The 10,000-nt window shown below is 49.7% G+C and overlaps 1 protein-coding gene across 1 annotated transcript in view; it reads left to right on the top strand.

The window, feature by feature from the left end:
- The window catches only part of LOC120044802, a 59,046-nt gene that overhangs the window by 3,479 nt on the left and 45,567 nt on the right, over positions 1-10,000 (top strand). The window lies entirely within an intron of this gene.

A 10,000-nucleotide genomic window follows, 5' to 3' on the forward strand; every position in this document is an offset into this window, starting at 1 on the left:
GAGACAGAGATGTTTTGAGGCAGTCAGGGGTCTTTGTGAAGAGACAGACAGACAGACAGACAGACAGACAGACAGACAGACAGACAGACAGACAGACAGACAGACAGACAGACAGACAGACAGACAGACAGACAGACAGACAGACAGACAGACAGGGGTCTTTGTAAAGAGACAGACCCCAGAAAGGCTTTTCCAGGCTGGCTATGTAATTCATAACATTTTAAGGGGCTTTATTAGCATGGGAAACACATGTTTACATTGCCAAAGCAAGTGAAATAAACAATAAAACATGAACAGTAAACATTACAGTCACAAATGTTCAAAAATAATACACGTTTCAAATGTCATATTATGTCTATATACAGTGTTGTAAGGATGTGCAAATAGTTCATGTACAACATTTTTTGTTTTGTTGCATTTACAATGCTCTGTATCTCTCTCTCTGGGTCTGCTCCACTCCACTTCCCCTCTCTATACGGAAGAGTGCTTCTGTGTGTGTGTGTGAGGGGTTATTTTGTATGTATGTGTGTGTCTGCTATTTTGATTTGGAAATCGTGTTGTAGGAGCAGGCAGGGTCTGTGAGGACAATAACAAAACAGCAGAAACATTTCTTCAAGAGAGCGAGTGTGTGTTTGTGTGTGTTTGTTTGTTTGTGTGTGCGTACTGGCCCGGTGGCGGTGTCAGAGCAGTGGTCCTGCTGCTGTATTCTCTGTTGGTCAGTGTGAAGGTCAGGTGTAATGAACTACCATTCTGAGAACGTTACTTACTTCAGCCTGTCCTCCCTCTCCTCCTGTCCTCCCTGTCTCTTCCTGTCCTCCCTGTCTCTTCCTGTCCTCCCTGTCTCTTCCTGTCCTCCCTCTCTCTTCCTGCCCTCCCTGTCTGTTCCTGTCCTCCCTGTCTGTTCCTGTCCTCCCTGTCTCTTCCTGTCCTTCCTGTCTCTTCCTTTTCTCCCTCTCTCTTCTTGTCCTCCCTCTCTCTTCGTGTCCTCCCTCTCTGTTCCTCTCCTCCCTCTCTCTTCCTGTCCTCCCTCTCTCTTCCTGTTCTCCCTCTCTGTTCCTGTCCTCCCTGTCTGTTCCTGTCCTCCCTCTCTGTTCCTCTCCTCCCTGTCTCTTCCTGTTCTCCCTCTCTCTTCCTGTCCTCCCTGTTTCTTCCTGTCCTCCCTCTCTCTTCCTGTTCTCCCTCTCTGTTCCTGTCCTCCCTGTCTGTCCCTGTCCTCCCTCTCTTTCTCTCCTCCCTCTCTCTTCCTGTTCTCCCTCTCTCTTCTTGTCCTCCCTCTCTCTTCGTGTCCTCCCTCTCTGTTCCTCTCCTCCCTCTCTCTTCCTGTCCTCCCTCTCTCTTCCTGTTCTCCCTCTCTGTTCCTGTCCTCCCTGTCTGTTCCTGTCCTCCCTCTCTGTTCCTCTCCTCCCTGTCTCTTCCTGTTCTCCCTCTCTCTTCCTGTCCTCCCTGTTTCTTCCTGTCCTCCCTCTCTCTTCCTGTTCTCCCTCTCTGTTCCTGTCCTCCCTGTCTGTCCCTGTCCCTGTCCTCCCTCTCTTTCTCTCCTCCCTCTCTCTTCCTGTTCTCCCTCTCTCTTCTTGTCCTCCCTCTCTCTTCCTGTCCTCCCTCTCTGTTCCTCTCCTCCCTCTCTCTTCCTGTTCTCCCTTTCTCTTCCTGTCCTCCCTGTATGTTCCTCTCCTCCCTGTCTCTTCCTGTTCTCCCTCTCTGTTCCTGTCCTCCCTGTCTATTCCTGTCCTCCCTCTCTATTCCTGTCCTCCCTGTCTGTTCCTGTCCTCCCTGTCTGTTCCTGTCCTCCCTCTCTCTTCCTGTCCTCCCTGTCTGTTCCTGTCCTCCCTCTCTCTTCCTGTCCTCCCTCTCTCTTCCTGTCCTCCCTGTCTGTTCCTGTCCTCCCTGTCTGTTCCTGTCCTCCCTCTCTGTTCCTGTCCTCCCTGTCTGTTCCTGTCCTCCCTCTCTCTTCCTGTCCTCCCTCTCTCTTCCTGTCCTCCCTGTCTCTTCCTGTCCTCCCTGTCTGTTCCTGTCCTCCCTCTCTCTTCCTGTCCTCCCTCTCTCTTCCTGTCCTCCCTGTCTGTTCCTGTCCTCCATGTCTGTTCCTGTCCTCCATGTCTGTTCCTGTCTGTTCCTGTCCTCCCTCTATGTTCCTCTCCTCCCTGTCTGTTCCTGTCCTCCCTGTCTGTTCCTGTCCTCCCTCTCTGTTCCTGTCTGTTCCTGTCCTCCCTCTATGTTCCTCTCCTCCCTGTCTGTTCCTGTCCTCCCTGTCTGTTCCTGTCCTCCCTGTCTGTTCCTGTCCTCCCTCTCTGTTCCTGTCTGTTCCTGTCCTCCCTCTATGTTCCTCTCCTCCCTGTCTGTTCCTGTCCTCCCTGTCTGTTCCTGTCCTCCCTGTCTGTTCCTGTCCTCCCTGTCTGTTCCTGTCCTCCCTCTCTGTTCCTGTCTGTTCCTGTCCTCCCTCTATGTTCCTCTCCTCCCTGTCTGTTCCTGTCCTCCCTGTCTGTTCCTGTCCTCCCTGTCTGTTCCTGTCCTCCCTCTCTGTTCCTGTCTGTTCCTGTCCTCCCTCTATGTTCCTCTCCTCCCTGTCTCTTCCTGTCCTCCCTGTCTGTTCCTGTCCTCCCTCTCTCTTCCTGTCCTCCCCCTCTCTTCCTGTCCTCCCTCTCTCTTCCTGTCCTCCCTGTCTGTTCCTGTCCTCCCTCTCTCTTCATGTCCTCCCTCTCTCTTCCTGTTCTCCCTCTCTCTTCCTGTCCTCCCTGTCTGTTCCTGTCCTCCCTGTCTGTTCCTGTCCTCCCTCTCTGTTCCTGTCTGTTCCTGTCCTCCCTCTCTCTTCCTGTCCTCCCTCTTTGTTCCTGTCCTCCCTCTCTCTTCCTATCCTCCCGCTCTCTTCCTGTTCTCCCTCTCTCTTCCTGTCCTCCTTGTCTGTTCCCGTCCTCCGTCTCTATTCCTGTCCTCCCTGTCTGTTCCAGTCCTCCGTCTCTATTCCTGTCCTCCCTCTCTCTTCCTGTCCTCCCTGTCTGTTCCTGTCCTCCCTCTCTCCTCCTGTCCTCCATCTCTCTTCCTGTCCTCCCTCTCTCTTCCTGTCCTCTCTCTCTCTTCCTGTCCTCCCTGTCTGTTCCTGTCCTCCTTCTCTGTTCCCATCCCCCCTCTCTGTTCCTGTCCTCCCTCTCTCTTCCTGTCCTCCCTGTCTGTTCCCGTCCTCCCTCTCTCTTTCTGTCCTCCCTGTCTGTTCCTGTCCTCCCTCTCTCCTCCTGTCCTCCATCTCTCATCCTGTCCTCCCTCTCTCTTCCTGTTCTCCCTGTCTGTTCCCGTCCTCCCTCTCTCTTCCTGTCCTCCCTGTCTGTTCCTGTCCTCCTTCTCTGTTCCCATCCTCCCTCTCTGTTCCTGTCCTCCCTCTCTCTTCCTGTCCTCCCTGTCTGTTCCCGTCCTCCCTCTCTCTTTCTGTCCTCCCTGTCTGTTCCTGTCCTCCCTCACTCCTCCTGTCCTCCATCTCTCTTCCCGTCCTCCCTCTCTCTTCCTGTCCTCCCTCTCTGTTCCTGTCCTCCCTGTCTGTTCCTGTCCTCCCTCTCTCTTCATGTCCTCCCTGTCTGTTCCTGTCCTCCCTCTCTCTTCATGTCCTCCCTGTCTGTTCCTGTCCTCCCTCTCTCTTCCTGTCCTCCCTCTCTGTTCCTGTCCTCCCTCTCTGTTCCTGTCCTCCCTCTCTCCTCCTGTCCTCCATCTCTCTTCCTGTCCTCCCTCTCTGTTCCTGTCCTCCCTCTCTCCTCCTGTCCTCCATCTCTCTTCCTGTCCTCCCTCTCTGTTCCTGTCCTCCCTCTCTGTTCCTGTTCTCCCTCTCTGTTCCTGTCCTCCCTCTCTCCTCCTGTCCTCCCTCTCTCTTTTCTTTTCTTCCCTCTTTCTGTCGGCTTCTCTCCAGTCGCCAATCCGCTGCACACCGTTGACTTCTCTGCTGGCACAATAGGCTACACACACACACTTGCATGTGTGTTTGAAATACTTTAATGTCTCTATTACAATGGACAGATGGATAAAGTTTTGAAAGTTTTTTTTCTTCTGATGATTGCTGACTGAGTTTCTTTACCTTGGCCAGTGGTCACCAACCCTGGCTTTGTTGTTCTGGAAAGCTCTCTCTCTCTCTCTCTCTCTCTCTCTCTCTCTCTCTCTCTCTCTCTCTCTCTCTCTCTCTCTCTCTCTCTCTGTCTCTCTCTCTTACTCTCTTTCTCTCTCTCTCTCTCTCTCTCTCTCTCTTTCTCTCTCTCTCTCTCTCTCTCTCTCTCTCTCTCTCTCTCTCTCTCTTTCTCTCTCTCTCTCTCTCTCTCTCTTTCTCTCTCTCTCTCTCTGCATGCTGGGAGTGTTTGGTGCATGCTGGGAAGTGTATGATCGAGGGAGTGCGTGTGTTGTGTAGAGTTAGATATTCAGAACTTTCTTTCGGTTTTCTCTTTCTTGGTGGCATTCTTTGTTTTCTTCTGTGCATGATTAAGATTATTATAATTTTTTTTGTGTGGTAGAATTAAGTATTTAGTTTTTTTTCGTATCGAAATTACCTTGATTTTGGCGGGGATGGCATCCCGAATTGGAATGCCGTCCCTGTCACTTCGGCACGGCTTTAGGTGTGTTACTGAAGCTACTGTCACGGTGGAGGAGTTTCTGGTCGCCGTAGGAGAGAAGGTAGGATATGAGAATGTTGCTTATGCGTCACGGATGAATAAAGCGGTGGTGGTATTTCTTAAAGAAGAGCGCCTTGTTGATCGTATGGTTGAGCAAGGCGTACTTCTTAAAGGAATGTTTATTCAAGTTACGCCGCTTTTTTCTCCGTCAACAAGGGTAACGATTTCAAATGTACCACCGTTTATTCCAAATGAGCTATTGGAGCGCGAGTTATTGCGCTTTGGGAAGTTTGCAAGCTCAATTAAGGTTGTTCCGTTGGGTTGCAAACACCCGGCGTTGAAACAGGTTATGTCGTTTCGGCGACAGGTGTTTATGTTTTTGGACTCACCGGAGCAGACTTTAGAGTTATCGTTTAAAGTCAAGTATGACAATAGACTGTATATGGCTTATGCTAGTACGGGTAGTCAACGGTGTTTTGAGTGTGGGGATGTTGGCCATAAGCGACATGCTTGCCCGAAAAGGGAGAAGGCAGAGGGAGGGGCGCAGGTGGTCATCATAACGCCTGGGCCCACTGATGTAGGGAGAGGTGGGCTGACAGTGGTTGAGCAGCCACAAGCACCTGTTGCCGAGGAACAAGTTATCCGTGTTGAGGCCACGAGTTTGCAACTTGTATTAGAGGGAAATGTTATGCAGCAGAAAAATATTGTTGTAGAAGGTAAGGATGGGTCTGAAGAGCCAGTTCCTCAGACTGGTGAGGAGATACCCACTATGAGTAATGGGGTACAGGAGGGGGTTCATATGGAGTTAATCTCCCAGGTAGTGGAGGAGATGCCCACTACGAGTAATGGAGTACAGGAGGGGGTTCATGTGGAGCTAATCTCCCAGGTAGTGGAGGAGATGCCCACTACGAGTAATGGAGTACAGGAGGGGGTTCATGTGGAGCTAATCTCCCAGGTAGTGGAGGAGATGCCCACTACGAGTAATGGAGTACAGGAGGGGGTTCATGTGGAGCTAATCTCCCAGGTAGTGGAGGAGATGCCCACTACGAGTAATGGAGTACAGGAGGGGGTTCATGTGGAGCTAATCTCCCAGGTAGTGGAGGAGATGCCCACTACGAGTAATGGAGTACAGGAGGGGGTTCATGTGGAGCTAATCTCCCAGGTAGTGGAGGAGATGCCCACTACGAGTAATGGAGTACAGGAGGGGGTTCATGTGGAGCTAGACTCCAAGGGAGTGGAGGAGATGCCCACTACGAGTAATGGGGTACAGGAGGGGTTCATGTGGAGCTAGGCTCTCAGGTAGTGGAGGAGATGCCCACCACGGGTAATGGGGTTCAGGTGGGGCTAGTCTCCCAGGTAGTGGAGGAGATGCCTGGTACGAGTGATGGGGTGCAAGTGGGGAGTGTTGAAAGGGATGTGGTAGAGGGGAGTCAGTGGTCTGTGGCCTCAGCTGAGGAGGATCAGGAGAAGGATATGGATATCTCTTCTGATATGACAGCAGCTGGTGAGGACTCAATTTATGATCTAGAGGAGGTAAATGGTTTTCTGGATCAGACTTTTGGGAAATCTGTCAAATTGGCAGAATATTTTGATGTTGATAAGTTTGTGAGGTCAGCTGTGATGTTACAGAAGACGGTGGGGTTAGACCAGTTGAGTGAGAAGAAGCGGTTTCGCTTGAGGAAATTTGTTACTGCTGTTGCAACAGCAAAAGGTGGTGGGAAACGTGGTCAGGTTAATAAGAAAAAATTTAAATAATGATGATGATCATGCTTCATATGGTGTCTTTTTTCTCTTTGGTTTCTCTGTGGTATCTTCTGCTTTTCCTTTCTCTTTTCTATATGGAGGTACTAAGGGTGGGCTCTCTCAATATTAATGGGGGAAGGGACAGGAATAAGAGGGCTTGGGTATTAGAAGTAATAAAACAGAAAAGGCTTAATGTAGTTTTCCTTCAGGAGACACATAGTGATGAGGAAATGAGGTTGACTGGGGTATGTGGTGGGAGGAGCAGCATATACTCAGTCATGGTACTAATTTCAGTGCTGGGGTGGCCATCTTGTTTTCCTCAGGGTTAGGGGTGACGGTGATATCTACAACAGAGATTGTCAAGGGTCGGGTTTTATTGGTCAAGGTGGATGTTATGTTTTTTTTATTTTTTATTTATTTTTTATGTCTATGCTCCTAATGAGGGTACAGAGCGTCTTGTTGTGTTTGATCAAATAAAAGAAACCTTAAGACAGTGTGACCAAGAGGGGTGTATGGTTTTAGGGGGGGACTGGAACGGTACTGTGGATTTTACTGTTGATCGAACTGCTGAAGAACCTCACCTGCGGTCAGCCACTTTCCTGTCTGGCTTACTAACTGAGTTTGAGCTTTCTGATGTGTGGAGAGTAAGGAATGCAAAAGTTAGGCAGTACACATGGCTAAAATTAATGAAGGTCGTGTCAGTGCAGCAAGGTTAGACAGGTTGTACGTATCTGATCAATACTGTAGTAGGGTTGGAAGGTGTGCCATTACTCCTGTGGGTTTCTCTGATCATCACATGGTTACTGTTGATATTCACTTGTCCTGTCCACGAAGGTCATCACCTTACTGGTATTTTAATGTTAAATTGTTACATGATGTCAAGTTTTGTGAAAGGTTTTTGTTGTTTTGGGAAAAATGGAGGGTTACAAAAGGGAATTTTGAGTCCTTGAGACAATGGTGGGATGTTGGGAAGGCCCAAATACGAGTATTTTGTCAACAGTATACTGCTTTGTCTCAAATTGAAGTTAAAGAGACTATCAAGGCCCTTGAACAGGACATCAAATCAATTGAATTGAAGCTGCTCACTCAGAATGACCCTGGACTAGTCATGAACTTACAGGACAAGAGACATGAACTGAGGTCGTTTCTGCATGAAAGAGTGAAAGGTGCCTTGATTAGGTCTCGTTTCGCTTCCCTCAAGGACATGGATGCTCCTAGTGCTTTTTTTTTTAACCTTGGACAGTCGAAATTACAACGTAAACAGATGGTCTGCCTTCGTCTCCCTGATGGGAAGGTGACCACGGATGACAGTGAAATGCGTCAACATGCCGTGGATTTCTACTCTGCCCTCTATAAGGCAGAGGATTGTGACTCTCTGTGTACTGAACAGTTGTTACACGGTCTTCCTCAATTGGGACCTGAACAGAGAGTAGCATTGGACTCTGACATTACACTGCAAGAGCTGTCCACAGCAGTTATGCAGCTCTCAACAGGCCGAGCCCCTGGCATCGATGGTTTACCATCTGAGTTTTATAAGCACTTTTGGGGGTCTATTGGGGAGGATTTTTATGAAGTGGTGTGTGAATCTTTTCATGAGGGTTCTCTTCCTGTATCCTGTCAACGTGCGGTGCTTTCACTGTTGCCAAAAAAGGGGGATTTGGCTCTTATAAAAAATTGGAGACCTGTTGCTTTGCTGTGCGCAGAATACAAAATAGTTTCTAAATGTCTCTCAAACAGGTTGAAAGAGTATCTGGGATTGTTGGTCCATAAGGACCAGTCCTACTGTGTACCTGATCGCTCAATTGTTGACAACTTGTTTCTGATAAGAGATGTTTTAGACATTTGTAAACTGTCTGATGTAAATGTGGGTTTACTTTCTTTGGATCAGGAGAAGGCTTTTGACCGCGTGGACCACCAGTACTTGTTTAAAACAATGAAAGCCTTTGGGTTTGGGGATGTTTTTTTGTCTTGGATGAATTTACTGTATGTTGGGGCCTCGTGTATGGTGAAGGTGGGGGGTGGTTTGAGTTGCCCCATCCCTGTCCAAAGGGGCATCAGGCAGGGATGCCCAATCTCAGGGCAGTTATATAGTCTGGCGATTGAACCAATGCTTTGTTTTTTAAGAACGAAGCTTACTGGTTTCTCTGTGCCAGGTGTAATGAAGGGACCCACGATAGCACTGTCTGCGTATGCAGATGACCTGACAGTTTTTATTACAGGGGCTGAGGATGTTAAGGTTCTCTCAAACGCTTTAAAGGTGTATGAGGGGGCCTCCTCAGCTAGAGTCAATTGGGGAAAGAGTGAAGCGCTGTGGGCAGGTCAGCTTCAGACGGGGTCTGCTCCACGGTTACCAGGGGGGCTTCAGTGGGGCAGAGATGGGATGAAGACTTTGGGTGTTTTTCTAGGCTCTGATGTCTTTCAGAAAAAGAACTGGGAGGGTGTAGTGGAGAAAGTGTGTGCCAGACTGTCAAGATGGAAATGGTTGCTACCCCAGTTGTCTTATAGGGGAAGGGTACTGGTAATTAATAATCTTGCTGCCTCTACCCTGTGGCACAGACTAATGATTTTGCAGCCACCAAAGGGTCTGATACAAGAGCTTCAGAGGACCCTTGTCAATTTCTTCTGGTCTGGACAACACTGGATCAAAGCTGCAGCCCTGTACCTGCCACTGCACGAGGGTGGGCAAGGCCTGGTGGACATTTCCTCTAGGATCATGGCTTTCCGGCTTCAAGCAGCCCAGAGACTGTTGTACAGTGACGGTTCTAGCTGGGTCGACACACACACACACACACACTGATGAGGAGAGCGGGCTGTTTGGGCTTAGACAAGCACCTTTTCCTCTTAAAGCTGGAGGGGGGTGAGTTGACTGGCCTGACTCCCTTTTATGAGTCTGTTATGCAAGCTTGGAGGGTTCTTGTCAAGTCCCGTAAGGCCGGCACGCCACCAGGGATGTGGCTTTTTGAAGAGCCTCTTTTTTATAACACTGCCATCCAGTCCCGTGCTCTGGGTTCAGCCAGCCTGCGTTCATGCCTGTTAGGTGTGGGGTGCACCAAGCTGGGTCATCTGATGCGGAGCAGGAGCAGATCGTTGGAGGAGCTGGGAGAAAGAGCAGGGATCCGATCATCTCGCCTACTGAGGAAGGTCGTCGCTGAGGTCTGTGACTCCTTGCCAGTGCTTCATCGTCAGTATGTGACTGACACTTCCAGTTCTGATCGGTGGAAGGAGGGTCTGGATTATGTGTTCCCTGCACTGATTGTTAGTGCTGCGGTGGGGGCATTCGAGGAGGACGTGGGTATGCTGCTTTCCTTTGATACCCCGGAGCTGGGGGAGTTCAAGGAGGTGGGAAAGAAGGCCATGTACAGAATATGTGTAAAGGTGTCCCATGCCTCTTCCCTGGAAGGGGTAAAATCTACGAGGTGGGCGGGTGTGCTTGGTCCAGGTGCTTCCCCAAAAGGCTGTTGGCGCTCATTATACAAACTGCCGATTGATAAGAGGACAGCTGACCTCCAATGGAGGATAATACATGGAGCTATAGCCACCAACATGCATCTGGTACATCTGGACCCTACTGTTGGGGAGGGGTGTCCATTCTGTGCAGAGTCTGAAAGTCTGGCACACCTGTTTTTACTGTGTCCCAGGTTGGTCGGGATGATTGACCTGATCACTGACTGGTTCTC

Source organism: Salvelinus namaycush, chromosome 3 (genome assembly GCF_016432855.1).
Source record: "Salvelinus namaycush isolate Seneca chromosome 3, SaNama_1.0, whole genome shotgun sequence".
NCBI lineage: Eukaryota > Metazoa > Chordata > Actinopteri > Salmoniformes > Salmonidae > Salvelinus > Salvelinus namaycush.